Here is a 13,326-nt window from a genome sequence, read left to right as displayed (position 1 = left end):
TGAAGGTAATCACACTCATGTGAAAGGTTAAGTCTAGGTACTAAATCCCCCAAAAAGTCATTAGTTATGAAACCGTACGTCACACATTCGTTCACTCACATCTATAGTTTAACTGATATCAACACCACATTATCACACACTGCATGTGTTGTGCTGGTCAGTGGCAGCCACATTCAGCCGTGCCACAGCTTCTATTAATGTACCACACATATCCTCTAACAAAAAAGATTATTTTTGCAATATGACCACCTTCATGATAACCATTGTGAATGTTCATCTCATGATAGTTATGTACATTATTATACTGATATGACTACACAATATATGATTTGTATGTACAAATTTAATCATTTTATCCTAACGCATTACTGCAGAAACATAGTATGTTGTATGTTACTGAACTCAAAAGTTCTAAGTACACAGCCATGTACATTGTTAGTACAACTATTTATGTTCACTTTCACACACACATTTTCGCTTAAGGAAATGATGCTGTTAGTTAGTCATAAATACAGAACATACAATAACTGTATGTTCAATATTTACACATGTAAATTTACAACTTATTTTATTGTTATATAGTTGCCCCTGGAGGACATGTGTCACCTGAGGCGGAACAAGTGTCTTCACCTGGGTCATGCAGCTCAACACACCTGGAAGGTAAGTGTATGAGGTGGTGGACATATAATATGTTCACTTCTAAATGTTATGTTGTCATGTTCATTATTTGTTTTGCACATGTTCTTTAAATAGGATTACTTAGTGTCAGTGAAAATGAAGTTTTTAAACACAACATGTATTGTGTTTGTGAAGTTAAGTATCATGTAGGAGTTCAGAGTTTTGAGCAACTTTTCATTCATTCTTATTTCATACTGAGTCCAAACAGTATTCGTAAGTCAAGGTAGTTTTTAATGTGACGTTATTAAACGTATGGAAACATGTTAGGTGTTACTTATCACACAGTAGAATTACATAGTAAAACAGCAGAGATTAACATGCCATTTCATAATGTGTACATTTCTTTATAGCACATGATGATGATGATGATGATGATGATGCCACCGCCATAGACACAGAAATACAATCAAGTGACCATGACGAGGTTCCCATTGAAAGAGTTACACAGCCAATTCGTCCATCAAGTAACACATACGATGCAATAGTAGCTTCAGAGGGAAAAATTGTGGAAGCTGAAAATCGTCACCATTCTGATCTGATGACAGTGCTCCAAAGGATGATTTCACTGCAGGAACAAACGATAACTCAATTGGCACATCTCCACAGAGTCTTCATTGAAGTGCCTAAACAGATGCAAAAAATAAACACTTCATTAGAAGCAATGGTTGTGCAGCAAACACAAGCTAATTACTTGAGAATGACTACTGTACCCAATTTCAACTTCAACACCTCACAGGCAGGATCTTTACATGCTGGTAATTTTTCACCACATGCATCTGATCTTCATTCCCCAGGTCCGAATGTTACCGGTCAAGTAGCAGACATTTCTGTGCAGGTTCCTGACGACATCCTACCGCTGCCATCTGTAGAAAATCAGGAGCTGACACCTACAAAGGAGGCGACAAAAACAAAACAGCACAAGCAGTTACTACTGACCAGGAAAGATGAAACGGACCAACCATGTGTTGTGCACGGTGTACCAACTTGCTCACATGTGTCACTACCCACAAGCCCTGTCGGTGAACAGTCACTGCCCAAAAGCCCTGTCGGTGAGTCACTGCCCACAAGCCCTGTCGGTGAACAGTCACTGCCCAAAAGCCCTGTCGGTGAGTCACTGGCCACAAGCCCTGTTGGTGAGTCACTGCCCACAAGCCCTGTCAGTGAACAGTCACTGGCCAAAAGCCCTGTAGGTGAGTCACTGCCCAAAAGCCCTGTCGGTGAACAGTCACTGGCCAAAAGCCCTGTAGGTGAGTCACTGGCCACAAGCCCTGCCCGTGAAGTGCCAGAGGCCACTCAAAGTGGCTCTGTTGTGGCTAAAGTTGTTGCAAAACGAAAAAGGAAAATCCAAGAGACAACAAGCAGGCCTGTTACTCGCTCTCAAAAGGAAAAAAAAAAAAAAAATGTTATAATTCACTAAATATGTCTTTGGCCTTGTTTTGTTGACTTCAGATTATGTAATTAATATTGTATGTATGCTGAAGACTGTGTTGTTTCCAAACTTTCAAGTATGTTCTTGTACACGTGAAGTTTTGGAAATGTTAACAGTCCTAATTAATGAATAGTGTTATTAATATTGATGTATTAATCGTGTGTTCAGTAATGGTCCACCAGGAGCCAGTTGCTATGTTTAGAGAAGCTGCCATTGACTTACCTGCAAAACATTGTATTTGGGTGTGTTACTTGATGTAATCATTGCATGTGCGTATTATTCACATGCAATTAAAAACACACATCTATTTAACTGCAAACATCTTTCTTGTCCGTGTACAGCAGGATTATGTGTAAAATATTACTTACCTTCGCCTTGCTTGGCCATTGTAATGTTGTCCTTTAATCATTTATGTGTTCTTGTTTCAAGAACATCTGTGAATGTATACTAATATATATGTAGTATGTATGGATATATGTACACACACACACACACACACACACACACACACAGTATGTATGTATGTATATATATATATATATATATATATATATATATTTTGGACTATCTAAACTGGTATAGATGTATTTACAAAAAACATACACTTCATGGTTCCTTGTGAAAACACAGTATTTTACTAATACAGGCCTAATGTTTGTGAACTATACTAACTGTGAGCCTATAACAGTATTGGCCTAAAACAAATCTTTATTACTTAATTCACTCATGTTTATCACCATTTAAATAGGTTTCATACAAGGCCTACTTACTGCCATCAATATGTTGTGTGTACTCCTGCATTATATATATATTATTGGTTTTAACACTACAGTCCTTCTAAATTAAAAAAAAAACTTTTTTGATGGTAAATCACATTTACCAGACAGGTCAATGCAATAGGCCATAAAAGTTTAAGCCTCTATTATGTTAACCTTTAAATAAATCACACCAATATAAAAATCCCTCTTTACATATAAGCCCTTAAAAGTTGTAATATACACACACAGACATGTAAAGTTTGGTTTTACAGACATATTGTAATATATATAACTATATATATATATATATATACATATATATATACTACAATATACATATCCATATACATATACTACAATATACATATACACATTATATATATATATATATATACTGTATATATATATATATATTTATGAGAGAGATATATATATATCTACATATACACACGTACTTATATTGATGCAGAAAGGGAGTTAACCAGACTTTCAAATACACACAGAAATTTATGAGGAAAAAAAACATTTACTTTTGCAGGTGTGTGTGTATTTCATTATATGGCTGTGTAAGCACTATTTTCAGACAGTGGTCAATGTTATTTTTCCTCAACCCACAATGTTTCTTAATTAAAAGTCTACCAATGTTTTGAGAAAGTAGATAACATTTGCTACATGTTGGTCAGAAAAATGGCTATCACAAACCACAAATGTGAAACTAATTATTTCTACACATCCAATTGGTGCTTCAAACAAGGAGTACAAGTTGAAACTTTTTATGACCTTGAAAAGGAAAGACAGCAAATAGTTATCATTTGAACCGTTTCATTCTTATGAGCAAAGAACAGAGAACTGCAGACATCTTTTCTGTTAATCTGCAATGGCTGATGAATTATTAAAAAATATGCATCCGCACAGAGGCTACAAATTCATGATAGCAGAAGCGATTTTGTCCGCTTCGGGACACAAAGCCAACACGGGACAAATCTATGATTTGATTAGAGCCAAGTATTCTTATTACCAAGAACCTGGGCATGCGCGAAATTTTAAATCATCAGTAAGATTCACTTTATCAACTAATGACTGTTTTGAACGTGTGCAGGATAAGCTACAAGACAGGTATGGTTTTTGGAAGATTGCTAAGGAAAAACATTTCACCGTGGAAGAGGGCACACATATTGTGCTAAATGGCATATTTATTCCTAATGCCAATAGCAATGGATCCGCTACTACTGTTCCGTGTGAATCGATACCTGCTGCAATATCTGCACCCTCCATTCCTGAAACCCACATTGTACAAGAACATAACTACTATGATTATGTACCAAGCCTTTCAGCTGAAAATGCATTGGAATGGGTACCCGAAGAAATGAACCTACCTCCGGACCAATTGTTTGAAGAAAGCTGTGGCGATTCCTATGAGCGCTTCATGGAGGAGATGTGTGTCATACAGGATTCAGCGTTTGGGTCAAGCGTGGATGCAAATGCCTTGGTTTTCTGGAGCGACCAGTTGCAGGCAGACGAAGTTTTAATTCTACAAGAATGGTAAATATAACAATCGTTATGCGTTGACTCAGCGTTTAAATTTTTTTTTTTTTGTAACCACCATTTTCACTTTAAATGCGTGGATACAGCGTAACATTGCAGACTGCATAACATGTAGCGATCACAAACAAATTGTTTCCTATTACAATATAGTAGAACCTGAAAGAGTAGTACACATTGCTGACGGAATAAATATACGTACTTTCCTATCCCTTTAAACATATTAGCAACCTGTTACCATAACTCTAACACATACCTGTTTTGTTATCATGCAACATCTACAAAATAAAAAACCGGGTCCACCACGTATGACGTGGGACCCTTGTCATGGGCCAAGGCGTCCTTAAAAAGGATTACGGATGTAAGTCCCGCCCCCAAGCAACGTGCGCGCATCAAAGCCTATTGGCTGTGTTGTTTTGTTATAGTTACGGTAACTGCACTGTGTCATGCGTGCGGCTCAGTGTTTGTGGGCGTACACTGGGCGTTAGCCGAATGTTAATTGAGTGGGAGGAGTGTTTGCGTGCGCTTCACGCTGGCTTAACATGACGTCACACGTATTGCATTTGCGCATTGTGTTATCGGCCGTGCTTTCTGTCCACACACGTCTGTTTAAAAAGAATACAGATGTACTCGTTTAGAACGAATGTAGTTTCGCCTTCATTGTATTTGAAATAAATATTTTATGGTTAATGGTATTTTCAACATGTATTGAACGCACAACGTACGCATTGTTTTGCGCATGCGCTAACAGTTAATCGACCCAAGCGTGAAGTGCGTGCGCACACTAAGATGTGCGCGCACATTTTTCAGTATACAGGCAACGTTAACTTCATATACATAGTTATGCCTGCTACTAATTTAATGAACGATTACATAATGATGTACACTTGTAGTTCTAACATATAAGTGACTGACGTGTGTATCTACACAATCATATAGAGCTGTGTAACGCGTTGTCACGGATACATATATAGTAAGGTGCCATCTTTGACCATCATGTGTTTGCTGTATTTCAGAGATGTCGGGGAAGATACAATCGGATCAATGTATGATTTCAGAAGAGTCTACCTTTATATGAGATGATTGTGAGGAGGAGCCACCGACTACTATACTACATATGGAACTAATTTTATATTGCTTGCAGCGCTTATTAACAAACAATTAAAAATGTGATACCTTTATGCCTATATTGCATAAGCACTTAATTAACATAATGATGTTGCAAAAGAGTGCCTCATGAATTTTTCTTGAGTGTTCTTTAATTACTACTAACATTTTATGGCATGGTGTGTTTTATATATAACAACCATTCCCACTCTGCTAACACATTTGTGTATTCTATTGTGTAATGGAACGTATGTCTGTCGAAACTATGTAACAATAATAATAATAATAATATGAGCATGTTCATGTATAGCGCTGCTAGTTGTACGCAGCGCTTTACAGACACATTTTTCAGGCTCAGGTCCCTGGCCCGTGGAGCTTACAATTTATTTTTTGCCACCTGAGGCACAGGGAGATAAAGTGACTTGCCCAAGGTCACAAGGTCACAAGGTCACAAGGAGCCGACACCGGGAATTGAACCACACTCCCCTGCTTCAAACTCTCAGTGCCAGTGTGTGTCTTTACTGACTGAGCCACTCCTTCTCCCAATGTAAAGGACACTTACAACCAACTAACCATTTATTGTTAAAAATCTCTTGTTACATGGGTATGTTGATAAAATGGTTTGCATGCATTTCTGTAATGAGGATAGTTGCTATAGAATGAGTTTGCAAGGTGTCACAATGATTAATTACTGTACATGTGTGTAGAAGTTAGGTTGAAGTGCTTGTCATGCAACGGTTACAATGTAAACATGCAATGTGATTGAGTGTCCAATAAGTGACGTCATGAAAATAGGGAGGACCCAAACTAGATGTAAACATGAGAAGACAGATATACATGAACGTTTAAAGATGCGTCACACATTACAAGCATTGTGTAATGTAAAGGAACATGAATATACGGTGTATGTGTGACATGTGTGACATGTGTAACATCATGTAAATAATTGTCGCTCAGTTCAGTAAAATGTGTGATATGATGTGAGGTTCTCCTTTAAGAGTTGAGTATAGGATTTTCCCTTGACACATCATCACATGATGAGTAATGTGACACGCAAATGATGAAAACATGTAAAAGTACAATGTTATGCAAATAATACACGTCAGCTGTGACACAATGCAGGGAATGCCCCCCACACTGTAATGCAAATCACGTTTGTATTGTGAGCAATGAAACGTAAACAGTACTATACTGTTATACGTCCCCGCTCCATTGACTCCATTGATGTACAGAAGAGTTTTTTTTTCTAAGTGCCGTTCCGCCAGCCTTAGCGATCGTTCCCCCCTCCAACCTGCCAACTTTAGTTGGCGGGAGAAATTGGCCATAACATCTCAATTTCGTAGTGCCGATCAGCTCCGATAAGCTGATTTTGGTACGTGAATCCAGCCGATTTAAAAAAGTGGCGATCAGTGGCGAAAACAGGCTTATCGGCAGCCGACTGGCCATAACAAAATTATCGGCTACGAAAACTGCCGAAATCAAGCACTTATCGGCGCTTACTGAATCTCAAACCCAATTTTGGCTATAAAATGCCGAAAAAATCCTTATCAACGCTTACTGCATGAGGCTCTTGGTTTGTTGTCGAGACTATTCTTTTTCCTGTCCCTGGAGGTAATACCCAGCATACATCTCTCCATATTTCTTTGAGTTGTATGAAGCTGCTGAATTATCTTTACATTTAGGGTCCAGATTTCACATCCATATTGAGCACAGGCAAAATACACTGGTCGAACTCTTTCCTCTTGAGGCACAATGAAAGGTTCCCTTGAAAGATTGTCTCTTCTTCCAAATGTGCTCCATCCCATCTTCATTCTCCTATTAAATTCATCCAAAAGGTTCCCAGCCATTGTTAGTTGCCAGCCAAGGTAGACATAAAGTAGTCTTCAACTTCCTCTAGTTCCATTTATTTCGATGTTTGCAGAGTTGACACATTTGTTGAACATACTTTGGTCTTGCTGAGATTCAATTAGATGCCAACTTTCCTACTTGCTTCAGGGAGTTCTCTGATTTGTTGCTGGAGGTCTTCTGGACTTGTGGGAAAAATAACAATGTCATCTGCAAAACATAGGTGACTCAATTATTCACCATTGATTTTGATACATTTTTCCTCCCAATTCAGTCATGAACAATACTTCAAGTGTTGCTGTGACAATCTTTGGTGACATGGTGTCTCCCTGTCACACTCCCTTGCTTGTATCATCATGTAATCCTGTAATGTTGATGGTGCATTCTTGTAAATGTACTTTATAATATCTATGTACGCTTCTTCAACACCGTCTTCGTAATGCATTTAAAACTATTGTGGTGTAGACAGAATCCATGAATCTTAAGCTAAGTGGTAGATCTTATTGATCACTTTGGGAAATTACTTATTGTACGACTTGTATGTGGTCCATTATGCTATATCCATTGCGAAATCCCACCTGTTCCTAGGCTGGGCAAAGTCCAGCATCTGTTACAGCTGATTAGCGAGTATCTTTGTAAAAATCTTGTATGTGATTGGAAGTGGACTGATTGGTCCGTAGTTCTTGAGGTTTTCTTTGCCTCCTTCTTGTGGATGAGGATAACTATTGCATGTCTCCATTGTTGTGGCATTTTCCTGTTTTTCAGGCAGTATGCAAAGAGTTTTGCAAGGATTTATCTGTATTTCTTCCCAAGCTTCTTTCAAGATTTCAATTTCCGGGAGCCTTCTCATTCTCCATGGATTTTATTGCCTTTGCAACTTCTTCTGGTACATGGTGCATGGTACTGTACATCCCTGGTGTTTTTGTTCTTCTCTTCCTCTTGCTGGATTATGTCCTGTGTCATCAGTGTTCTAGTACAATTGAGTGTAGAAGTCCTCAACTCTCTTTATGATAGGTGTACAGTGTTTTATTGTTGATCCATCGTCTTGTTTCAGTCCAATGATTTGATTCTTCCCAATGATATGTTCTTGCTTTATCCTCTTTAAACATTTCTTATCTTCGATAGTCTTCCTCAGCATATCACAGTTACATATTCTTACATCTTCAGTGATATGTTTGCGGATGGTCTTGCACAGCACTGCATATACAATTCTTGTATCTTGGGATTGCTTCATTTCTTGTTGTCTGGTCTCCTCAGCAATGCTTTCGTTCATTAGATATTTTCTCACAGAACAAAAACCCGAATATCAGCTCCAAAAGGAAAAAGGTAAGTGAAATCAAATAACAGTCTTTTAAATTGATAATAGCAATGTCCGGTACATATAAGTATAGATGCAGGGAGAGGGGAGAAAAACCAAGGGTTTAAGCAAGGTATAAGAAGCGGGGTACTTACAGAGAGGTTGGATTCCCACCAGGCTGTGTGACCCCGAGAAGCTTCATCTTACCCCCGTCTCCTTCCAAATGAAGTGGTGTAGAGCCGCACGCTCCCAAGGTGTCACCACTAATCCATTCCTCCCACAACAATGGTGAAATCGGTGGTGTCCTCCGATCCTGGCAGCAACAGAAACAAAAAATGATCGAGTGGACTATAGCTTGCTATGAAAAGAAGTCGGGGAACTCACCAGATATGAAGGTTAAAAAGTCTTTAATGAAAACTACATAAAATGACAAAACTCCTCCTCCCACATGTTTCACGCCCACTATGGTGCTTTTTCAAGGAAACAACGCCATAGTGGGCGTGAAACATGTGGGAGGAGTTTTGTCATTTTATGTAGTTTTCATTAAAGACTTTTTTAACCTTCATATCTGGTGAGTTCCCCAACTTCTTTTCATAGCAAGCGGTAGTCCACTCGATAATTTTTTGTTTCTTAGATATTTTCTTAACCTGTTTTTTGTTAGCGATTCCTCTAGGTTTTTTTTGCGCTTTCAACTACAATCTTCATAAATTGTTCATAACTGTTTTTAAAATGTTCCCATGCTGTTCCCAAGCTAAAGAAATGTTCAGCTCTAGTTGAAAGTCTCTGCTCTTGTTCGTGAGATTCTTACATTCAGATGTAATTTGCAGCAAACTAATTGGAGAGAGAGAGGGAGAGAGATTGTGTGTGTGTGTGTGTGTATATATATATATATATATATATATATATATATATCAATACTGCACGCATGATACTCACTTGTGTGTGTGTACAGGGTATATTCTTTTTGTGTATATAATGTGTATTTATATTTATCTCGGTACACCAAGTAATTAAAAAAAAACATGAATGACAAAGTTTAACTTTTATTCATTGTTTCTTTTTTGAAGTTTCTTTAATAAGCGAATAACAACTGAATCCGCAAATAAAGAGAAATATTACAATTAAAAAGAGTTGTTGGGGGATGAAACTGCGAATCTGCCTGACATAACTGGGAGGCTATCCAGATTTTAGTTTTTTTCGCATCCTGTACATGGTTTCCAATTTTGAAGTGAAACTTCTTTAGTGGCACCTCATTCGTAATGGGACAAAAATGGATTGTGGAGACAGAAAATGAAACAGATGTGATGTCGGTGCTGGCAGTTGAGTCCGGGCTGTGTTCTGCCCGGTCCAAAAATCACATGCACCGCTCCTAACTGCTGCCGCTCCCCCCACACGGCCGCTCCTAACGGCCGCCGTTCCCTGGCCGCTGCCATGCCGCCGCGTCATGCCATCTTCTCTTCCGCCCACTCCACCGGCTGAGCAATGATTGGCTGCGGCCTGCGCATGCGCCGCTGGGCTCACGACAGGCAGCAAGGGGCGCTGCTCAGCTGCCGCCAAGCTCTGTCCGGCGCCACCATTCCCCCCACACTGTGCCCTGTCGCCTCCTGCTCCGGTAACTGGGAGTGGGGGCGTTTCAGCGCGCCGCCGGGGGGGGGGTGTTTGAGCGCGCCGCCGGTGGGGGGTGTTTGAGCGCGCCGTCGGGGGGAGTTTGAGCCCGCCGCCAGGGGGAGTTTGAGCCTGCCGCGGGGGGAGTTTGAACGCGCCGCCGGGGGGGGGGGGGTTTGAGCGCGCCGCGCGGGGGGGAGTTTAAGTGCGCCGCGGGGGGGGAGGGAGTTTGAGCGCGCCGCCAGGGGGGGGTGGAGGTCTGCTCAGAAGACTCAGACTGAGCCCACCCGGGTCCGCAGCTCCGCCGGGGGTGGGGGGAGTCAGGGGAGAGGGGGCAGGACACAGACAGAGAGACATACGGTGTGTACACATAGAGACACACATACACTGACAAGACACACACACACACTGACATACACACATTGACTGACACACACATACACACATTGACTGACACATACACACACAAACACACTTACTGACACATACACACACACACTAACACATACACACACATACTGACGCATGCGCACTCACTCTGATGCACGCACGCACACTGATGCACGCGCACTCACTCTGACGCACGTTCACCGACGCACGCACACACACTCTGACACACGCATGCACGCACGCACACTGACGCACATACGCACTCTGACGCACACACGCACTCTGACACGCACGCACACCCCAGTGATGTACCGAACACCGCCCCTGAATGATGTGCCTATTCCTCCCCCGAACACCGCCCCTGAATGATGTGCCTATTCCTCCCCCCCCCCTGTGAGCTCCCCCACCCGCTCAACAACCATGATGCTGGTACTGCTGCCAATAAACATGACCCTGCCAATCAAATTTACTCATGCTCTAAGCAGTAATAATATTATTGTTACTTTATATGTTGCTGACAACACACAAAGAAGTTTCACTTACTATGCGTGTGCACAGCACACACAGCTTTTTTTTTTAAGAACTGACGACGATTCTTTACAATTGTGTGGCTTTGTTGAACCGCAACGCTCTCAAACTACTATAGCTAAGATAAAATGTCTCTCTATGTTTTTACCATGCTGTGCTACGTCCTTACTGTGGCACTTTGCTAAACATTTCATATCTTCCCAAAATGCTTTTTTAAATGTTGGCAAGTTTCGGGCCGCTCAGCTCCCTTACCTTAAACCTGAACCAGGTCAACTGCCCAATGACAACACCAGTCATTTTGGTGGGCAGGGTCGTCCGTGCTCTCAAGACTCCTCTTCCTGCCAAAATGGTTTAAAGTTAACTCACATTCTTGTGTTTAATTTAAAGAAGGAAAGGTTACAGTTACATAGTAGATGAGGTTGAAAAAAAACATACGTCCACCTTTTGTTAAAGGTAACGCTCCATGAATACGTGTGTGTGTGTGTATAAGTATATAAAAATTAATCCACAAATACACATATTTTATTGATAATATGATCTTTGCAAATAGTAAAATGCCCGTTATTGAGCGTTTTTCAGTGGGGTCACTTGCCTGGAAGCCCCTCTATTCCACATTGACATACTGTAGCAAATAAAGTGTACCTATTTTTGTGTGCTAAATTTATTTTATTATTTATTTATAAAATATTTTACCAGGAAGTAATACATTGAGAGTTACCTCTCGTTTTCAAGTATGTCCTGGGCACAGAGTAAAACAAATAATACATGGTTACAAATACAGTTACATAAATGAACAGGGTATACATTATATACAAGACATTGCGTGCACAGTTAAAGAAAATATATATTATGGGCGTATGAAACAGTTACAGACCAGATTAAAATGTGAGACAGCCTTAGATTTGAAAGAACTTAAACTGGTGGTGGATGTGAGAGTCTTTGGTAGGTTGTTCCAGTTTTGGGGTGCACGGTAGGAGAAGGAGGAACGTCCGGATACTTTGTTGAGCCTTGGGACCATGAACAGTCTTTTGGAGTCTGATCTCAGCTGATAAGTGCTGCATGTGGTAGGGCTGAGGAGCTTGTTCAGGTAGCTGGGTAGCTTGCCCATGAAGAATTTAAAGGCAAGACAGGAAAGGTGAACTTTGCACCTAGACTCGAGTGATGACCAATCTAGTTCTTTGAGCATATCGCAGTGATGTGTGTTGTAGTTGCATTGGAGAACAAAACGACAAATTGAATTGTAGAGGGTGTCAAGTTTGCTAAGGTGGGTTTGAGGTGCCGAGCCGTATACTATGTCTCCATAGTCAATAATTGGCATTAGCATCTGCTGTGCGATACGGTTTCTGACCAGGAGACTTAGGGAGGATTTGTTCCTGTAAAGTGCCCCTAGTTTGGCATAGGTCTTGGTTGTCAGGATATCAATGTTAGAGGGTCTGCTATTGTATTTAGAAATGTAAGCTATACATGCAGTAATCAGACCCTTTCTACTGTACATGTTCTTTATGTTAAGAGTGTTGTCTAATTAAAGGAGTAGATACTAGAGAACAATTTGAGAATTTGTTACTATTCCTACCCCCCCCCCCCCCCCCCCCCCGGTAATATTCGCCACTTTTGCCATATCAGTATCTACAATGTAAATAAATGAATACATATCACCTTCTTAGAATATGAGGGAGAAAGATTAGAGATCTCTTCAGCTTGCATCAACATGCATGAGGGACCAGAGAAATGGGGGGGGGCGGGAGGGGGGGGTTGGAACTATGGGTTCTTTGGAGGGTGGGGCTGGAACTGGGGGTGCTTTGGGAGGGGGGGCTGGAACTAAGGGTGCTTTGGGAGGGGGGCTGGAACTGGGGGTGCTTTGGGAGGGGGGCTGGAACTAAGGGTGCTTTGGGAGGGGGGCTGGAACTAGGGGTGCTTCGGGAGGGGGGCTGGAACCCCAGGACCCATAGCTCCAGGTGTCCTGTTTTAAGACAAGGTAATGTTTTACATTATGACAATGTATGTATGTTACTGATTTCGCATGAATGGCACCGTCCAAAAATAGTCCCTGCAAGCCAGGTCAGAGGAGGGTGGGGTGTGTTACAGGAAGCACCGGCCACCGAAAACACTACAACTCCCAGATTGCTTTGCACATGGTATTATTTTGT

At 40.9% G+C, this 13,326-nt stretch overlaps 1 long non-coding RNA gene across 1 annotated transcript; it reads right to left on the bottom strand.

Annotated features, from left to right (window-relative positions):
* Positions 1-963: 963 nt before the first annotated feature.
* Positions 964-13,239, bottom strand: LOC142487775 (uncharacterized). The gene is made up of 4 exons (XR_012799308.1): positions 12,836-13,239; positions 4,242-4,396; positions 1,389-1,565; positions 964-1,301 (listed from the first exon to the last, which is right to left on the bottom strand). It is a non-coding gene; the product is annotated as an uncharacterized LOC142487775 (long non-coding RNA).
* Between the last annotated feature and the right edge of the window lie 87 nt (positions 13,240-13,326).

This window comes from Ascaphus truei, chromosome 2 (genome assembly GCF_040206685.1).
Source record: "Ascaphus truei isolate aAscTru1 chromosome 2, aAscTru1.hap1, whole genome shotgun sequence".
Lineage (NCBI taxonomy): Eukaryota > Metazoa > Chordata > Amphibia > Anura > Ascaphidae > Ascaphus > Ascaphus truei.
The sequence above is the reverse complement of the archived record's forward strand: the minus strand, read 5'-3'. Positions and strand labels throughout refer to the sequence as shown.